Source organism: Nematolebias whitei, chromosome 4, assembly GCF_014905685.2.
Source record: "Nematolebias whitei isolate Nwh7 chromosome 4, NemWhi1, whole genome shotgun sequence".
In the NCBI taxonomy this organism is placed as follows: Eukaryota; Metazoa; Chordata; class Actinopteri; order Cyprinodontiformes; family Rivulidae; genus Nematolebias; species Nematolebias whitei.
In genome coordinates, this window is record NC_056501.1 from 34,286,382 (window position 1) to 34,293,593 (window position 7,212).

The following is a 7,212-nucleotide window of genomic DNA, read 5'->3' on the forward strand; positions in this document are numbered from 1 at the left end:
CTGTAGTATAAACATATGCTACATATATTCATACATTTTTCACGAGTTCTTCATCTTTCTGACTGTGTAAATGTCGTGCGTTGAGTTTAACAGAAATGTAACGAGAGACGTTATTTATCTTTGGCCCATCAAATGAATGCGGTCATTTATTTGCAGAATCAAAGTTTAACATCAAACATTTACATTAATTTGGCAAATTATGAAAACAATAACATGGCTAGTTTCACAGAAAGTTGGACAATACAGCGATTGTCCTCACTTCTCAGCAGAAACAACAGACATCAATCATACGGCGGTGATTGAGAACTTTGCTTCAGATATTTCTAAAATATCTGTAATGATTTTAGGAGAAAGGAGAGTTTAAGATGGAAAATGGAGATTTATCTTACAGAGAGATGTGTGAGGGAGTTTATCTGTGGGACCAGAACAACACGCTCTTTGGGGAATCAGCTTGGCCACGGTACACTTGGTCGAAAATAGAACCTTCTACCTGGTTGATGATAAAATCAGCGTCGGCGTAGGGTTCCTTTCTGACTCTTTCAGCGTCTCCATGAGGACAGCCAAACCCTTAGAGAGTCGTGCGAGGTTATCCAAACAGAAGTTGTAACTCCCAAAATCCTCTCTGCATCCTGTCTCGTCAGAATTCTGAACTCCTTCAGAACTCTCTTCAGAGAGTTAAACTCTGGAACTCTTCTCCAAGAACTGCATCAGAGAGTTTTTCATCTCTCTTCTCCAGGAGAACTGCAACTCTTTTTCTCTTTCACTCTTTAACTCTGTTACTCTCCAGCGAGAACCGGGAAGTTGCCACATTTAAATGAGTTGACTTCCGGGTCATTTTAGAGCTTTCTGATTGGTGGATAGACCAGATCAGAGGTGTGGTTTGTGATGTAAGGTGTTATCACAGTCAAGGGCAGAGAATGAGATTGTTTAGAAACAGACAGAAAGATTATTGGAGAAAACGAGACTTCGTGGAGCCTCTACTCTAATTATCTGCTGTAAAGATTAAACATGACATTTCTTCTCAGTAAACATTTTAGTTGACCGAAACTCGACTTTTAACATACTTACAAATTTGCTCATTGAAGACAGAAAAATCAAGAAATGCATATTACCCTGATTTCTTCTTTGAATGAGGAATAAAAATCATTACTTACTGTTTATGTAAATAAAATGTGTAGTTCTCTTCAACCTGTAAACATTGAGTGAACTAACACAATTTGATTATCAAACATTTGTAAAATAGTAATGATCATAGAGAATTGTCTTTTCTACTTGATTACTTCAAGAAAGAAAGTCTCCAGATGGCTCAAACTGTATTTCTGGATGCAGATCAATGAAATAACAGTCTCTGTCCATCTGGTCAGATTTGACATGAGATCAGGTTCACTACAGTCCCCCCTTTGGAAATCATCGCCTGTCCATGGGGATGAATTCCAACCGTGAACTTAGACCTTCAAATGTCCTTGAACTTGATGTAATCCAGCAAGGAAGACCAAAGTCAAAAGTAATCCAGCAAGGAAGACCAAAGTCAGAAGTAATCCAGCAAGGAAAACAAAGTCAAGGTAATTCCACAATGTTCTTGGTAATTCCATTGTGTTGATAATAATTCCATAATGTTGTTGGTAATTCCATTGTAGCAATGCTTTAACCCCTTGGAAACAGAGTCTGTAATCCATTGGAAAAAGTCATATAATCCACAACGGTAAATCCACAACGATTGGAAGTGTTGATTAATCAGCATACAGAGGGGTACCCTTGGATTGAACTGAAGATGCGGCCACTGGATGAAGAGCGGAGACCAACGTCAGGATTGCAGGTCGCCTCCAGCGAAGGTTGTCTCCAGCGACGTCCAGCCTGTGCCGTTCTGGTTCAATGTGTCATGCAATTATGTGGTTTAAGGTGGGCTTATGAAGGGGATTTTACATAAGGCCTTAAACTATATGCACCTGGTGTGTAAGCTATTGTGGTTGGGAACAGCTACAACTACCAGTTAAGGGGTGGAACATGCTGAAAAGGGTAACTACAGGGGTTTATACCTATAGAAAAGTGTTCCAAACTATTTTTCCATTTCTAACTTGGTTTAAGTTAGCTTTACATGGTAAAATATAGTTTGGTTCAATTGTCTGTTGTCTTTTAGACGAACGACTTGAGATTGGGTGTTTGGTTTCCCCATAAATGTTTTGGAAGTCTATGGCGAGACTCATCAAAAAGAATTAGCTATCCCCCCGAATAGAATTGTTCGAGTAGGTTCGGCTTTAGCGTTGTGAGATCAATGTAGATTATGGTACTTAAGGTAGCAATAATATACATTGACTCCGCAAAGATTGCAATTTAATGAATGAACTGCATGTTGGCATGGTTAAAGGCCTCTTAGTCTCTAACTTAACTACACAACAAAATTCATTCTTGCCTGGGGTGTTCGAAAACAATACCAAAACCAATTAAACGATGTCTCAACATCGACAAAGACAGTGACTAAGCAACCAGTTAAACAACGTTTCGGTGCGCCACTCACTCTGAATGTCAGATTTGATCATGTTATCGCGTCTGGTAGCATTATCCTAACTGGCGTCACCCCCCTTCGGTCATGGGAGACTGCGAACACGGGTGAGGACGTCGCTCCATTAGCTAAAGTTAGGCTGTCCTTGAGTAGTTTTAACTGTTTGCGCAGCTGAAAGAGGACTTTTAGGTCTGGATCGGAATCCAGTTTGACTTTCGATGGAGTGTATTTGTCCGGGCCAGTCAGATACAGTATCATCGAGTTAATTGCAGGATCATCCAACTTCTGAAGTTGGATGATTTCTGGGTCAGTTGAAAATGACTTTTCATATTTTAAAAGAACTTGGCGAAGTTTGTCTCTTTCTTCATCAGATGTCAGAGTGTCGGCTTGAGCGACCACCTGTTCAATCTGTGATGAGACTGATGAGGGTTCTTGCTCCATGGGGAGCTCCAACGAATCCTTTTCTGAGTCGTCGGACCTGTCTATGGGCAAGGCACCATAGGTTTGAGGTCCTTGGTCGACATCATTGGTTGAGAAAAGAGCGATGGCCTGTGATGGTTTCGTGAAACATACTGGCCCAGCTTCTTGACTCGGTACCAGGTTATCTGGGAGTCCTCCCAGAACTGGAATGCCTAGTTCAAAATCATGAAGGTCAGGTTCTGAGTTTTCAGTTTGCGATGACTCATCATCGTTTGTGTGTGAGTTTATCCCCCCTTCGTCCGATGAGGGGTTGTTGGAGGCAATAACAGCAATGTCTTGGTGTGTTTCACCGACATCTGTAATGTTGTCATTCGCGCCTTCAGATTTAGTAGCGATCGCATCACTACATAGTGCTCCTGGTCGGGTTCCCATTTCAGCGTGTATCAAAGTGTCTAAAAACCTTTGCATTTCCTCTGTCTCTTCCGAGCTCAGAGGTGTAGGGCCTTTTTTCTGGAACTTTTGTGATTTTATCGCCTCGGGACGTTTCGTCCGAGGTGGGAGGCGGCTAGGTACGTCTTTTGGGGGTTCCTCTTCGGATTTCCCCTGATAATATGGGTCCTCTCGGTTCCCATATTCTTGCGTCCTACGCATGTCCCATATACGATAAACACGTTCATCCTCTGAAAGAGGAGCCTTTTTGTTCCAGCGTGCACCTTCATGATGCGGTTTGTTAGTCTGAAAATACTGCCTTTTCTCGCCTTTTTTAGGAGGAGGTGGCGCGCACCTTCCTTCCATTTCTAGGGAGTGGGGTTTAACCTTTATACCAGGAAACACCTCTATGGGCGTCTTAGCATGAGAACGTGCCTCGAACACATTCACAGCACACTGTTTAATCTCATTTATGGATTTTTCTCTGAAATTTGCCATAATTTGTACTGACATGCGTATGTCAGTGTGGAGATTTTTGCTGAAAACAAATTTAAAATTTTCTTCTTCCTCCATTCCGGTTTCATTTCTGTAACCAAAATAAGCTTGGAAGATTCTTTTGTAATAAATCTTTGGATGTTCATTCTTTCCCTGCTTGACCTTGTCAGCGGCTGGGAAACCAGCAGGTCCCGTGCAGGAGTCGTATTCTCTGATCAAAGCTTCACACAGAAGGTTGTAATTCCTTCTCGTTGCATCTGGTAGACGCTCGATGAAGGTGAACACCTCTCTGTCCGAAGTGAGCCGTATCAGACTGATCTTATCCTCTACCGTAGCATTAGGATAAGATCTCAATCTGAACTCCAGATCTTTGAGGTACGCTTTTGTTCCAGATGATCCCATCGTTCCAGGCACAAAGCGTTGTACATATTTTGAGATTTTCTGCAAATCATCCATTGAAGGAGACAGTATCAACGGTCTCTCTTGTGTGTGTGATGGTGCAGATTGGTCAAGGACTGCCCCTACCGCCCAAGATGGGGGTGGGGGTGGCTGCATGGTGTCAGGAGGAAGAGGTGCATATTGGTGCAGGTCTGTCCCTACCGCCCATAATGGGGGTGGGGGTGGCTGCATGGTGTCAGGAGGAAGAGGTACATATTGGTGCAGGTCTGTCCCTACCGCCCATAATGGGGGTGGGGGTGGCGGCATAGTGTCAGGAGGAAGAGGTACATATCGGTGCAGATCTGTCTGGGGTGGTTGTGGCTGACCCGGGCCCTGATACTGTTCGTCTCTGAGTCTCAGACCAGCTCGCCCCATTTCAGAAATCTGGTTTGTAGCTGTAGCTAGTTTCTCCTCACAAGCTGTCAGGCGCTCCTGTGATGTCCGACATTCACTTTGTAAATTCAGACATTGTTGGAGTATCATCTTTTCCTCTTTGCAATCCTTCAGCTCCTTTAATGCGATCTGCAACTGTCGTTGTAGCACACCGTTGTCTGAACACACGGATTGGTACACACGGTCTTTATCCCTGGCTTCCGATAGTGACGCCTCAAGAACTTGTATTTTGCTGTTCATTGAATCAACTTCTGCACGCGCATCTTGCTGTAATTGAAACATCTGTTCATAATGTTTCGTCATGAGGACCTCGTGTTCACTTCTAAATTGAAGGTAGTGATCTTCAATTTTCTGAACCACCTCTTTTTCACTGTTTAACCTTATTGCAAGGTAATCAGCTTTCTCAACAACCGTATAGAATGATTCTTTCAGCAAAATTGCGATTTTAGCCAGCTTTTCATAGTTTGACTTTGTAATTTCTGTAGAGGTCACACTTTCTGCGACCTCCTTCAGATTGTCCAATAACTCTTTTGGGTTCATGCTCTCTGCCTGTTTCATCTGTGAATGTACGGGTGCTGTCAGAAGCGCTAACGCATTCTCCAGGCAGTCCGTCATCCCGTAAGGATCAAAGTCTTTTTCTAACACACCTGTCATGTTTTTCCCTGTGTAGCACTTTATCTGTTTAAAACAGTTGCAAGCTTCAGATATTTTACAGGTAAATATTTGTATTCAAGTCAATGAGTTTTCACACTATTTTAGCTGTTTGGGTTTACACAGAAGTACTGTTATAAGTCAACTTATTCAAATGTGGGTACCTTTCTGTAGGTTTTACCCCAATTCATGAATATTTAAGTAAATGCTCTCTGGCAGTGTTACTTTTATGTGCTTATTTTTCAACAGTTACCAGTTACCAAGCTCTTTTTAGTGTATTTTACTCTAAAGCACTGAATTTTTTATAAACCTGCAATTTTTCTAAAAGTCTCACAGCAATCATCGGTTTAAAACGTTTTTTAAACCGTTCTGTTCCAGAAATTTGCTATTTTAACAGTTACTCATAGAAGCAAGTGGTGGAAAGAAAAAGAAAAGTTGATGATGTATCAGGATTAATCAGTCCTTCCTCAGAAAAACTGTTATTACTCCTGTCCTCCTGTCAGTAACTTCTATTTAAAATTAAATAGGAAGATTTATTTTTAGGTGGTAACTTAAACAGAAAAGTTTCTTTTTCCTGATAAGTTTACTCTTATTTAGTGACTTTGCAATTAAACGTGTATTATCTTTCAAGCAAAATGAGTAAACTTTTCAACTCTGTGAATATTTGAACCGTATCTTTTAAAAAGTTTCTAATTTTTTATTTTGTACCTTTTTCTTAAGGAATTACCAGTGAATAAAGATGTGTTCGGTAAATGCTTCTCTGCATAAATACCCTTCACTTTTTAAATGCAAGATAACAGTGATTATTCAGCTAGAGGAAGTTTGTTAACTCAAAAATGCCTTACAGAAAAATAAAAACGTTTAATTTCACTCTTTAAACCTAAAAAGCGAAGTGAAAACCTGTGATCTCACGTTTATCCAGAAGGTGTCAGTACAACCTTATTAATTTTAACTCAGACACTGTTAGTGTTGTCCAGTAGGGGAGCTATAACTTCCTGTGGCGTCCGGTCGTTAGCTGTTAGCTAAAAATTAGCATCGGCTAGACTCGGATAAAACCAACATTTCTGAACGGATTTTTTACACAAGCGTGGCAAAATTTTAGCAATTGGACTTCGAAGAACCTAAACAGCGTTTCAGAACACAGCTTTAAAGCGCTTTTCAGCTTTAAAAAGCAGATTTTATTTCCGTATGAAAACGAGTTTCATTTCCGGGTCAAGTGACTGAAATCACCAATGACAGAGCAGCGCAGGGGTGAGAGGAAATGATGTAGACACGTCATTCACTTCTCAGCGAATCAGAGCGCTCCACAGCAGCAAAATTCCACCAATCACAAAACGTTTCAGCAACTAGCATGATAGATTAGCATGAAATAAGTTCGTCAACTTTTCGTCTTTTAAACTGTCAAAATGCACTTTTTCTGTTAAAAATTGTAACGAATCAACTCTGAGCTTAGCTGAGACTTCGTCCAGTCTTTAAAACGTTTCTCCATCTATTCAAAATACTCGTTCAAACTTATCAGAACCGAACCGGACCACAGCCTGGTCTTGCAGCAGAACCTCCGTCCTTTTAAACAGAATAACGTTTTCCACAGCTCATCAGCTTAGTTACACGTAACAGGCGTACAATTTCAGCTTTAAAAACACTTAATGACACTATTTCAGCTTTCATAACATCACTAGCCCAACACGCTTAAACATGCAGCGTTTTGACTTCAAAGCGGCGCAGCTTGAGCTGCGTTTCAGCACAGCTGATAAACTGTTACTTTTCTTCATGCCAACATGTAAAAAACAATCTTTACACGAAATACACAGTCATTTATGAACCGTCACGGGCCACCAACTGTAGTATAAACATATGCTACATATATTCATACATTTTTCACGAGT